Raw genomic sequence first — 14,249 nt, forward strand, 5'->3', positions numbered from 1 at the left:
TTGGAAGATTGTGAGTGGTTTTGGAACCATATCTGAGGAAGGATGTGCTGGTATTGGAGAGAATCCAGGGAAGGTTATGAGAATGATCAAAGAGATGATTGGGTTAAAATATGAGGAACATTTGATGCGTCTGGGTCTGTACTCACTAGAACATAGGAGAACGGGGGGGGGGGGGGGGAGGAGGAGGGAGAGGAGTATCTCATTGAAACCTGCTGAATGACCAAAGGCCTGGATAGAGTGAATATGGAGATGTTTCCAGCAGTGGGATAGTCTAGGACCAGAAGCCTCTTAGAATGGAGATGAGGAGACATTTCTTCAACCAGACGGTGGTGAATCTATGGAATTTATTGTCGTAGATGGAGCCTGAGGAGACCATGTATTCGATATTTTTAAAGTGGACATTGATAGGGTCTTCGTTAGTAAGGGTATCAAAGGTTACAGGGAGAAAGCAGGAGAATCAATCTCAATAATACTTTCACAATTGCAATAATACTTTATTAGCCAAGTATGTTTTGCAACATACAAGGCATTTAATTTGCCAAGTCAGTCATACAAATAAAAAGCAACAGAACACGCAAAATACATTTTAACATAAACATCCACCACAGTGCCTCCTCTGCATTCTTCACTGATGAAAGGCGAAAAAAAGTTCAAATCACTTCCCTTGGCTCTCCTGCGGTCGGGGGCCTCGAGCTCTCAGTAGATGGGACGATCTTGACACACGTAGCCCTGCGTTTGGGCCCTCCGCATCGAGGCGATCAGTTCCTGCCTCGGGGAGGGGGGGGGGATGTCAGCTCCCCCACGCCGGACGCCGTGTCGGGGCTGGTCGAGCCTCTGCATCGTTGGAGCTTCCCGACTCTTGAGACTGCGAGCTCTTGATGGTAGGTCCGCAGGCAAGGGATCGGCTCCGATGTAAGTCCACGCCCCATGGTGAGGCCCAAAGTCAGTCCGAGGAGGCCTCCAACTCCATCGATGGTAAGCCACAGAGTGCCCTGAGAGCGACCCGGAAAATAATTGCATCTCCAGCAAGGTAAGAAACTGAAAAAAAGTTTCCTCTGACCCCATCTACTCTCCCCACATAAAACAAACCGGAGAACATTTACACAGACTTTCAACACACTAAAAATTAAAAAAAATTTTTTTTTAAAAAGACAAAAACACAGACTGTTGGCAGGGCTGCCAATCTTGTGGTGCCCCTGGTGGTAAATGAGGTAGAGAGGGAAAAATAGATCTGCCATGATCGAATGGCGGAGCAGACTCGATGGGCCAAATGGCCTAAATCAGCTCTTGTACCTTGTGATCTTAGATATTATGTGATATTTGATTTTAGCTCTGCGATGACACTGCAGGACAGGCAGCATTTCTGGAGAGAAGTAATGGGTGATATTTCTGGTTGAGACCTTTCATCAGACTTTCCTGTCCAAGTATTTTTTGCCAGGAGTAAAAAGAACAACTTGGGTGATTCAAGTTTGTTTTTTTTAAAACGACACAAACGCTGGAGTAACTCAGTGGGTCTTGCAAGATCTCTGGAGAACATGGATGGATGATATTTCCGGTTGGGACTCTTCTTCAGACTGGGATGTCTTTGATTTCTATGACACTCGTCAATGACGCTCACCACCCTGGCCACACTCTCATTTTATTCCAGCCATCAGGAAGAATGTAGAGAGGAAATATTATTTTCTTTATTGTGATATCTATGAGTATGCTATCTGACCTCCCATCCTCCTAATTGGAGACCTTTGAACTATCTTTGATCGGATTTTATGTTGCACCAAATGTATCCTTTATCTGTACACTGTAAACTGCTTGATTGTCATCACGTGTAGTCGTTTCTTTGACTGGATAGCATGCAAACAACAGCTTTTCACTGTACCTCAGTACAGTACATTTGACAATAAAATAACTAAAGTGAATGGTTTCCTCCATAAACTAGGGTACTGTTCGATTCACATCTACCCAATGAGGACATTTGACTTTATGGAATTGATACCGATTGTACTTGAGTTTAAACTGATTGCATCTATGTATGGAGTTTAAACTGATTGCATCTATGTATGGTGTATCTGATCCGTTTAGATAACATGCAAAACAAAGCCTTTTCAGTGTATATGAATTTTAACCAAAAAAAACTTTGTGATGAGTCATCTGGTTGGGGCTGACACTTTCCTGTTTTTTTTAGCCACTCTCCTCCCGCAGGCGCAAGTGACAACAATAAAGCTAAAAACCTAAGCAGGGTTCCACCCAAAACGTCACCTGAATGAATGCTTCTCCGTGTTCTCCAGAGACACTACCTAATTTACTGAGTCACTCCAGCACTTTGTGTCTTTTTTGTTAACCTAAACATGTGTCTACAGGCTTGTTATGCTGCTGCCAGTGAGAATGTCATTGTTTCATTTTTGTACACATGACAATAAAACACTCTTGACTCTCTCGCTTCTTGGAGACCATCTCTCACCATCCATTTTATTCAGAGAAGCTGCCCAACCCGCTGAGTTACTCCAGCACGTTGTGTCTATCTCACCTGTTGGGTGGCTTTCCTCTTGGTGCTCCTGGGGCCAGGAGCAGATTGGGGACGCGGAGACCAGTGATTCCTGGGCGAGGAAGGTGTGCGGGGAATTGCAGACGGTGGAGGACGAGCCGGGGAGGCAGAGGCGGGACCTGAGCCTTCATTCCAATGAGCTCACTGGAGCCTGTGGGAGGAGAGCGACTCCCAACCAGACGGAGGGCGGCCGAAAAACAGGAAAGTTCCAGCCCCGACTCGACGACCTCTCAAAGTTTTGTTGTTTTTGATATAAAGTTGGGGCGAATCCGACCGGTAAGTCGGAAAGGCTTTATATTTTACTCCATCTCTCTCTCTTCCCCCCCAACTTTCAGTTCTTACACGTCAACTTCTCGGCGGGTGGAGGGCGGCCCCTGGGCCAAGCGGAGCCCGGGGAACCCCCGCTGGAAAGTTCTGGAAAAGTGGCGCTGGGCTGGCGGGTCGGTGAGGCCAGGTTGTTCGCTCGGCGGCGGGAGAGGGGCGGGGATGACCGGTGGTGGGCGATGGCGGCGGCGGCGGGAGTCCAATCGGCGGGTGACGGGAACCGTCCCGTCTGTGGGTGATGGCAGCGGCGGGACGGACCGTCTGTGGATAGCGGGGAGGAGGGGAACCGTCCCGTCGGCAAGGTTGCGGCGACGGGAGTGACCGTCCCATTTGTGGGTGACCGTCCCATTTGTGGGTGATGGTCGGCGGAGAGTCCCCTCGGTGGGTGATGTCCCGTCGGTGGGTGACGGTAGTCGGGGAGAGGGACGAGTGTCCCGTCGGTGGGTGACGGTAGTCGGGGAGAGGGACGGACGGCTAGTCGGTAGCTGTCGGCGGCCAGGCCAGGCCCGGGGCACCGCGGGGACTTGATGCTCAGTCGCCGGGAACGCCCTGACCGCCTGAAGAACTGGTTTGTTTGATGTGTGAATGTCGACGACCGCCTGTGCAGCAGCCGATCTCAATCACTGCAGCAGCTGTATGTTGTTTTTAACCGCGCTCTCTCGGGGTTTTTCGTGTAATTTAATTTTTAATTTCAAATTTGGGGCCCCTTCTGATTACAGATTACATTTAAATTACAATTTTAAGAACGCTTGTCTGCATTTTTCTTTCTAAATGGTGTAGAAAAGAAGGGGAAAATAAACTAGAGAGACACAAGGAACTGCAGATGTCGAGCATAGGTGCAGGAGTAGGCCATTCGGTCCTTCGAGCCAGCACTACCATTCAATGTGATCGTGGCTGGTCATCCACAATCAGTACCCCGTTCCTGCCTTTTCTCCATGTCCCTTAACTCCGCTATCCATAAGAGCTCTATCTAACTCTTGAAGGCATCCAGAGAATCAGCCTCCACCGCCGTTTGAGGCAGAGAATTCCACACACCAACAACTCTGTGTGAAAAAGTTTTTCCTCATCTCCGTTCTAAATGGCTTACCACTTATTCTTAAACTATGGCCCCTGGTTCTGGGCTCCCCCAACATCGGGAACATGTTTCTTGCCTCTAGCGTGTCCATACCCTTAATAATCTTACATGTTTCAATATGATCCCGTCTCATCCTTCTAAACTCCAGAGTATAGAAACATAGAAAATAAGTGCAGGAGTAGGCCATTCGGCCCTTCGAGCCTGCACCGCCATTCAATATGATCATGGCTGATCATCCAACTCGGTATCCTGTTCCTGCCTTCTCTCCATACCCCCTGATCCCTTTAGCCACAAGGGCCACATCTAACTCCCTCTTAAATATAGCCAATGAACTGGCCTCAACTACCTTCTGCGGCAGAGAATTCCAGAGATTCACCACTCTCTGTGTGAAAAAAGTTTTCCTCATCTCTGTCCTAAAAGATTTCCCCCTTATCCTTAAACTATGACCCCTTGTTCTGGACTTCCCCAACATCGGGAACAATCTTCCTGCATCTAGCCTGTCCAACCCCTTAAGAATTTTGTAAGTTTCTATAAGATCCCCCCTTAATCTTCTAAATTCTAGCGAGTACAAACCGAGTCTATCCAGTCTTTCTTCATGTGAAAGTCCTGACATCACAGGAATCAGTCTGGTGAACCTTCTCTGTACTCCCTCTATGGTAAGAATGTCTTTCCTCAGATTAGGAGACCAAAACTGTTCGCAATACTCCAGGTGTGGTCTCACCAAGACCCTGTACAACTGCAGTAGAACCTCCCTGCTCCTATACTCAAATCCTTTTGCTATGAAGGATTATATGCTATATGAAGTATACAAGCCCAGCAGCTCCATTCTATCAACATATGACAGTCCCGCCATCCCGGGAATTAACCTTGTGAACCTACGCTGCACTCCTTCAATAGCAAGAATGTCCTTCCTGAAATGAGGGGACCAAAACTGCACACAATACTCTAGGTGTGGTCTCACTAGGGTCCTGTACAACTGCAGGAGGACCTCTTTTCTCCTACACTCAACTACTCTTGTTATGATGGCCAACATGCCATTCGCTTTCTTCACTGCCTGCTGTACCTGCATGCTTACTTTCAGTGACTGATGAACAAGGACCCCCCCCAGATCCTGTTGTACTTCCCCTTTTCCCAATTTGACACCATTTAGATAATAATCTGCCTTCTATTTTTGCCACCAAAGTGGATTACCTCACATTTATCCACATTAAACTGCATCTGCCATGCATCTGCCCACTCACCCAACCTGCATACTCATAGCATCCGCCACACAGTTCACACTGCCAACCAGCTTTGTGTCATCTGCAAATTTGCTAATGTTACTTGTAATCCCTTCATCCAAATCATTAATATACATTGTAAAACACATATTGCAAAACGCAAAGTGCTGGAGGAACAGCTGAACAGCCAGCATCTGTGAAGGGATATGGACAGACGGTATTGCCTCCGCAGATGCCATCTGAATTTCCTCCAGCACTATGCGTTTTCTTAAAAAAAAAACACATGCAGAATTTTGAGTAAATTACAAGCAGATTCTACCAATGCGGACTGCTTAGATTATGATTATAGTTCTAAGCCTCATTATGTGTACCATTCACCCGTTCATAAGTATTTGGCCTTTTTACATGGGCGGGCGTAACCAAATGGAATCATTCAAAAGTTAAACTGGAGTAAATGTTTAATCACAATGTTATGGTATCATAACTTTTTTAAACATAAATCTCACAGATGAACAGAGCCTGAAAAGTCCTTGTGGAAACAAGGAACTGCAGATGTTGGCTTATAAAAAAAGACACAGTGCTGGAGTAACTCAATATTCCAAAGTGTGGAGGAAAGAACTGCAGATGCTGGTTTAAATCAATGATAGACACAAATGCTGGAGTAACTCAGCGGGACAGGCAGCATCTCTGGAGAGAAGGAATGGGTGGCGTTTCAGGTCAAGCCACTTCTTCAGCCTTGACCCGAAACATCACCCATTTCTTCTCTCCAGAGATGCTGCCTGTCCGGCTGAGTTACTCCAGCATTTTGTGTCTATCTTCAGTATTCCAAAGTGCTGGAGTAACTCAGCACACTCAAAGCATCTATGGAAAACATGTATAGGTGATATTTCAGGTCAAGACTTCTTCAGACTGATGAGGGGAAATAAAGCTGGAAGAAAGATAGGCCAGCCCAAAGTATGGCTAGTAATAGATTGATACAGGTGGGGGGTGGGAAATTGCTTTCCTGGTTTGAAAACATAAACACCATTAATTATTTATTTGCTAATCTGCTATAGTCAATTCTGATCCTTTATCCAGAGACCCTTGTTTTATGTATATTGATTGTTTAGTTTATTATTGTGACGTGTACTGAGGTACAGTGAAAACTTTTTGCATGCTATCCAGTCAAAGAAAAGACTATACATGATTACAATCATGCCATCTACAGGGTACAGATAAAGGGTGCAACACATAGTGCAAGATAGAGTCCGATTAAAGCTAGTTCAAAGATCTCTAACAAGGTAGATGGGAGGTCAGGACTGCACTCTAGCTGATGAGTGGACTGTTCAGCTGGCTAATGATAGCTGGGAAGAAACTGTCCCTGATCCTGTTTTAGAATAACTTTTAGTTAAAACATAAAACACCTGAAATGTGAACTCTTACTGGCGTCCAGGATCCATTTCTGTGGTGTCCACCAATCCTGGAAGGTCTCTGATGACCCTGCAGACATCACAAGCCCACATGATCCCTCCACATGGACACCTGAGCAAGAAGCTAGCCTCTTTGGCTTGTTGCCTAGGTCTGTAAATGGCCACCTTGACCAGCCTCGGAATAAAAGACATATCTTTAGAAAGATGAAGAGGAATTTATTTAGTCAGAGGGTGGTGAATCTATGGAATTCATTGCCATAGACGGCTGTGCAGGCAAAGTCAATGGCTATTTTTGAGGTTGAGATTGACAGATTCTTGATTAGTAAGGGTGTCAGGGGTTATGGGGCGAAGGCAGGAGAATGGGATTGAGAGGGAAAGATAGATCAGCCATGATTGAATGGCGGAGTAGACTTGATGGGCCTAATTCTGCTCCCATAACTTATGACCAGGCCCAATGAGCTCTTCTCACCGCATCAGTCTCCGATGTGAGACCATGCCAAAGGTCTTGCATAAATCCATTTGATTATATCGGTTGGACTGGCTTAGTCAATACGCCTTTTCTTTGAAAAACGCAGTCAAATCGGCCTGCTAACAAAACCATGCTGGTTATCTTTGAGTAATCTCTGCCTCTCCAAGTATCACTAATCTGTGCCTTAGATTTTTTCCCCCGGTAACTTCCCTACCATGACATTATATAAAAATTGTCACTGACATATAATGAGGTCTTTATCCCAGAGTTTCAAATGTTAAAAGCATTTACTTTTCTGTTTGTATCACTGTTTTGCGTTTAAACAAAGAATGGCTGGAGCTCAGTGGGTCAGGCAGCATCCGAGGAGGGAATAGACGGGCTGTATTTTGGGTCGGGCCCTTCTTCGGGCTGATGATGCCTGACCCACAGAGTTCTTTGTGTCTCCATGGTTTCCTTTTCATGGCTTTGTAATAATTTTTCATGGACAAATTGGGTGAGTGGGCAAATGCGTGGCAAATGTAATTTAATGTGGATAAATGTGAGGTTATCCACTTTGGTAGCAAAAAAGGGAAGGCAAATTATTATCTAAATGGTGTCAAGTTGGGAAAAGGGGAGGTACAGTGGGATCTGGGGTTCCTTGATCAACAGTCAATGAAAGTAAGCATGCAGGTACAGCAGGCAGTGAAGAAAGTGAATGGAATGTTGGCCTTCATAACAAGAGAAGTTTAGTATAGGAGCAAAGAGGGCCTTCTGCAGTTGTATAGGGCCTTAGTGAGACCACACCTGGAGTATTGTGTGCAGTTTTGGTCCCCTAATTTCAGGAAGGACATTCAAAATTCAAAGTATTCAAAGGTTTTTATTAGTCACATTCACATACACCGAGGTGTAATGAAGTGAAATGCTTTTTGCCATTTTGCAGTACACAAAAGAATACAGACATAACACCAATGAGAGTCTTAAACACAAAGAACATCCCCCCACAATGACTCCCGCCATGAGGGAAGGCACAAAGTCCAGTCCCCAACCCCAGTTCACCCACATTCTTGCTATTGAGGGAGTGTAGCGTAGGTTTACAAGGTTAATTCCCGGGGTGGTGGGACTGTCATATGCTGAGAGAATGGAGCGGCTGGGCTTGTATTCTCTGGAGTTTAGAAGGATGAGACAGAATCTTATTGAAACATATAAGATTATTAAGGGTTTGGACATGCTAGAGGCAGGAAACATGCTCCCGATGTTCAGGGAGTCCAGAACCAGGGGCCATAGTTTAAGAATAAGGGGTAAGCCATTTAGAATGGAGATGAGGAAACACTATTTCACACAGAGAGTTGTGAGTGTGGAATTTTCTGCGTCAGAGTGCGGTGGAGGCTGGTGATCTGGATACTTTCAAGAGAGAGCGGGCTCTTAAAGATAGGGGTTATGGGGAGAAGGCAGGAACGGGGTACTGTCAGCCATGATCACGTTGAATGGCGGTGCTGTCTCGAAGGGCCGAATTGCATACTCCTGCACCTATTATCTATGTCTATTGTCATCCTTTAAAGTAAGAAGTAAGCCCAAAACTTCCAATTAGTGATCTATTATTTATATCACTCCAGCCATTGTTTTGCTCAGTCAGAGAAATGATTTATATAGGACGAGACCAAGTGGGACGCGTGGTTGCGGGGGGGGGGGGTTGCAGCATCACACATACACACACTAACCCCCACACACACACTGACCACCCCATTGTTATTATATTAATATTATTCATTTGCTCCTTTTACCCCCACCCTATTCACACGCATAGCAAAAATGGCGACTGGAATATGTTTCCACGTCGTTTTTTCACGTATGTGTGATTGCACACAAACACAAATAAATACACATCCAAGATCAGTTTTATAAGTATAGAGATAAGCACTTCAGACTAGGTTTTCTGTTATGTGTCGGCACCTAGTTTAAAGTTATTTAACGTGAACAAATTTGTTGGCCAATATTTTACCTTAAATGAGTAACTGAGTTACTCCAGTACTTTGTCATATTTTGTAAACCAGCATCTGCAACTCCTTGTCTCTCCCAACCCCTGTTCTGTTGGCGTGTACCCTTCAAACATCAGTGACCTCACAAGAAAAGTAATTAATTAGCTATGAAAAGTGTTTTAAATTCTGAACCAATGAGTTAAAATAATGTAACCTGTGTAATGAATGCTCGACAATGGCCATGCTGTTTTTACTCGAGCAGTGAAAAGCATATTTTGGTTCAGTGAGTAATGCTGTGGGGATGTAATAAATGGGTATTAATGCTTGCTGTTTTTAAATACTTGTAATCCGTTCTTGTTATTCCTACTTCTTTAATGCCCAGTTTTTATTTCAATTTAGATTATTTCATTTTTTTAAAGGCAGCTGCATTGCTCATTTGATGTGGAAAAATAATAGTGATTCATATTTTATGGTGCAGTGGGTGCTATTCGGGACCTTCTATCGGCAGTTGATACATAGCTATTCCAAGAGGTTGCTGCTATACCCACTCATCATACTGAAAGATTAAAACTATACCAATGGAAACCATTTGGATGCTATTCAGTGCTTTTAACATCCAAGTTCTCATCCAAATTCAAAAATAGAACTTTTGGTTCTAAGGTTCGATTGCCAATGAGTGGGGAGAGGGAGAAATAAAGTCAAGATTAGAGAGCTACTCTTTATTCATTTTCCAAAGGTGGGGTAAATCATTGCCAATGAAGCATATGAAAGAAATTTATCTCTTTAGATTCTCCATACTGGGTTACCTGGTATATTACAAAGAAAATTCCTATCGTAACGCTTTCACATTTGACCATTAAGGGCCTGTCCCATCAGCATGCGACTACATGCGGCGAGCGCGACCTAACGTGGTCGCTTGAGCTGTACGGCCTCGCGGGGCCCACTTCGATCGCCGGAGTTGTGCGGGGCTGGTCCCGACATCGCGCGAGGCTTTGAAAAACTGACACTGTCCAAAAGTCCCGCGCGGCAACGGCCTGTCGGCCCGCAGCCGCATTGAGGCATTATGCAGCGCCTCGATGGGCGTACGCAGCGTCTCAACGCCGGACGTAGCATCTTGACGGCGTACGCCTAGTGCGTGGCGTTGCACGATGATGTCACCACCCGGCGTGGCGTTGCGTGATGACGTAACCGCCCGACGCCGTGCGACGTCCAAATTCAGTTGGCCCGCCTCCTGCCCAGCTGATTGGTGAGTATGATGTCGGGACCAGCTCCATACGGCTCCGCGGTTGGAAGTGGGACCAGCCCCGCGCGGCCGTACACCTCAAGCCACCACGTTTGGTCGCGCTCGCCACATGCAGTCGCATGCTGGTGGGACATGCCCTTTATACATCCTAAAATTCATTTTCTCATCATTCTCAACATTGCCCCACGCCAATATTTTGGCACTTACACTTCAAACTTTGGCTGTCAGTGAAAATCTCTTACTCTGGCATTACCCCGTTGGCTATTTTTCATTCACATATGGTTTTGTCATTCCACAGCAAGCTCCTATATCCCCTACGACCACACCCAATTTAGCACTCATACCCTAAACCAATTCTTTGAACCAATCTTTGCATATAATCCTAGAGTAGAATATCTTGGATTACCCGCTTAAAGGCTCTTAATTTGGCAATCTGTCTACAGACTATGTTAAGCCTCTCTATTCTACTTGGAATATTTGTCTTGGTGTGTTCTTTTTCTGGTATGGCTTTTTTTTAGCTCAAGCAGTCAAGCATAATAATATACATAATGATGTTGCTCTTAAAGGTAGCCAAACTACTGATTAATGAATACATTCTTCTTACATATGCCCGTTTTGATCCTCGGAGTATCACTAAATTGCCTCATTCATACTGTATGTTTATCAGCAAACACTTCAAGTCAAAACCACTGGAGTATATTAAAACAAAACATATTATTGACTTTGTGTAGCTCACTTTTCTAGGCTGTTTTTCTCAAATTTTTGAATTGAACAAATGATTCTACTAATGCAATCCTTCTTGCTTCTTATTAAAGATATTTTCTATAATATTGTTGTCACTTCTTTTGAGGTCTTTAAAATCAGGCCTTTGTTTGATACTTTCAATTTATGGAGTCATGGCCACTCCCTGCTTCCTCCAGCTGTTGTTCCCATTCAATTATTTTCTTTCTCTTTTTACCACCTTCCCAATTTGCCTCTTCAGCAAAAGGATTTATCCAACCCATCACCAAGGATACTGTTTTGATATTTTGATAATGGGTTTTTACAAACTGCTTAGTCTTGGTTATTATTAAACATCTGTCAAAGCATAGAAGAGTGCCTATGTTTTTATTAGTTTGTCAAAGCTATCCTCAGCAGTTTCTTGTGCTCAACTTGTTCCACCTCACACCTCAAGTTTTTGCATTATGTTGTTTAAAATGGGGTTGACCTGTCACTGCATCATTTTCTGCAGATTCAACACAAGCCAGACCTACGTATATCCATATGCAAATACTGTCCAGCGATATCTGAATTTTTAGATATTGGCAAGGTTTGCATTCCCACATCGGATGGTCTACTTGCTTGGATAATTTTTGATCCAGGAAAATCATCAAAGCAATTCCAATTAAAGTGTACATTATTGTACTAATTCATAGGCATTGCAGTATTTCTTTCCTTTCTGATGAATAGAGTTGCTGTTCCTGTACCTGATATTACCTGACATAAATTCAATAGGTAGAACTCTCAGTGTAACTGTTTTTATGCAGAGAATTTGTGCATAACTTGAAGATCTGCAATTTGATCCTTTTAATCTTACCTGCTGCATTTTCTCTAGTTTCCAGCTCCTGTTTGTTTTCTTTTCCCCTTGGGCTACTTTCAGTGACCATAAATGATCTCCTAGGAAGTTCCAAAACTGTCGTTGAAGATTGACATTAATGATTTTAAATATATAATTCAAGCTCAGACTGTGATTGATTCCCCAAAACAGACTGGCTGGGTTATAATTTGATGAGTTTGGAGCTTCTTACTGCTTATCGCATGTCTTGGGTCTTCTGCTCAAACTCTGCTTCCTACATCAGAAACTTTCCTATAAGCCTTGATGCATTTTTTCCTTAACTTTAAAAACCAAGGTGCATCATTTTATGCACTGTAAATCAATTACTGCTAATTATTTTTCTGTGAACCAAAAATGGGATTGAAACTATATTTCTTGTTTCCCTTTTCCCTGATTCTCAATCTGAAGAAGGGTCTCGACCCGAAACGCCACCTATTTCCTTTTTCCAGAGATGCTGTCTGAGATACTTCAGCTTTTTGTGTCTATGTTTGGATGAAACATTTATATTGATGTGCTAGACCAGTTAAATGTTGTTGAATCTAGTACTGTTGATGCCTATTATCTAGAATTATATAAATACTTAACACATTGTGACCAAGCTGGCTGGAATTCAGTTTAATGTCCCAGTTCTTGGTCCAAAACTCCCTGACACATCAATTGCTTATGTAAAAACTGTATAAATGGTTCCACTTCTACCAATCATTCACAGAGCAAGTTCAAGATATTAGTTATCTTCTGGGTGGAAATAAAAATTATTTTGACTCATCCTGTGATGGTCCTATCAAATCTACACTATAATTATTAACCTCTGTGCCAAGATAGATCGGAGTTTATCATCAGACTTACTTGTCATAAAATATTTTCACACTTTTGATAAGCTCTTTAGCATCTTTTGGAGTATATGACCTAGGCCTAGCCAGTCTTTCCTCAGGGGCAATATTTTCCAGAACCTAAGGAAGTTCAGCATATCTGCAATGACTCTTAACAATTTCTGTAGATCCACCATAGAAACCATACTATCAAGATGTATCGCAACTTGGTTTGCCAACTGCTGTGCTCAATACTGCAAGGAATTGTAGAGAGGTGTGCCTAGTCCATCTCGCAAACCAGGTTATTTCACCCCTAGGGAAAGCAGCCAACATAATCAATGACGCCTGATCAATCCCACTTCTCTATTCTCCCATTGGGCATAAGATACAAAAGATGAAACCACATACCACCAGATTCAGGAATAGCTGCTTCCTCGGTGTTATCAGGCTATTGAATGGACCTCTCGCTAGTCCCAATCTACTTATTTGCAGCCCTTGCTTTATCTGAATTTTCTCTGTGGCTGTAACAGTAAATGCTGCATTTTGTTTGCTTTCTCTTTTTTTATTAACAGTATGGTCATACAGCACGGAAACAGGCCCTTCGGCCAAACTTGCCTGTGCCAACCAAGATGCCCCATCTACACTAGCCCCACCTACCTGCGTTTGGTTCATATCCGTCTAAACCTTTCCTATCTATATATCTTTCCAAAGGTCTTTTACTTGTTTAAATGTTGATATGGTACCTGCCAAGAGCCTACATGTGTGCTTGTGTATGGTTTGATTGTACTCATGTATAGTACGCAAAACAAAGTTTTTCACTGTATCTTGGAACACATGACAATAACAAACCAATAGCATTTTCATAAATCTCCTTTGCATTTTAATGAAATCACTTTTTTAATGTGGTGGATAGAAGTGTTGTGGGTTAAACTATGTTCTCTAGTATTCGAACAAGATTTTTCTCTCTTTTTATATTTGGTCAATATGTTTTTCAACCATTGTATCTACTTATCTTGCTTCGTTCAGGAACCTGTTGACACTGCCCTTCTATTCTTACATCATTTATCATCTGTTCTCTTTCTCCATATCCCAAATGAAGCGCCTCAAGCTTCCTTGGATTGAATTTGTAAGTTTATTATACATCTGACTAATCTGTTGATATCTTCCTGCAGTCTTGAGTTTTTTCCTGGCAACCAAATTTATATCTACTCGTCTTTTATGGTAAAACCTGTAATTCTTGCTATTCCTGCCATCTGCCATGTACACATGTCAGATTTCTAAATACCTTTTCTTCATGTTCCTGGTAGTTCTTTACTTTCTGCTCTTACACTTAGATTGTACTTTGATTGGCAAGGTATGCCTCTGCTGGTGAGCAACTGGCATTTACTTGTGTTTGTACTTTGAGAGATTGGGGAAAGATTAATAAAGCTAAATTATGTTTGCATGATGGATGGTCTTCAAGAGGCAATGAAGAGGCATGAGAGGAATGTACAAATATCTAAAATTGGCAAAGGCAAAAGTCCATACAAGGAAAAAATGCAAAATGAGGGAGAGAAGAAAGTGCAAAAACTATTGCATGAATCCTGGAGTTGATATCTCTTCTTTTTCA

The 14,249-nt window shown here is 43.2% G+C and overlaps 1 protein-coding gene across 2 annotated transcripts in view; it reads left to right on the top strand.

The window, feature by feature from the left end:
• The first annotated feature begins 2,681 nt into the window (after nucleotides 1–2,681).
• The window catches only part of LOC129698814 (protein TANC1-like), a 116,889-nt gene continuing 105,321 nt past the window's right edge, over nucleotides 2,682–14,249 (top strand). The window contains exon 1 of one of the 2 annotated variants that reach the window (XM_055638114.1): nucleotides 2,682–2,818. The gene's annotated coding sequence lies outside the window, so the exon portion shown is untranslated. The remainder of the gene's footprint in view (nucleotides 2,819–14,249) is intronic. The other variant, XM_055638115.1, reaches the window with a different exon arrangement.

The sequence above is a fragment of the Leucoraja erinacea genome, chromosome 7 (assembly GCF_028641065.1).
Source record: "Leucoraja erinacea ecotype New England chromosome 7, Leri_hhj_1, whole genome shotgun sequence".
Lineage (NCBI taxonomy): Eukaryota > Metazoa > Chordata > Chondrichthyes > Rajiformes > Rajidae > Leucoraja > Leucoraja erinaceus.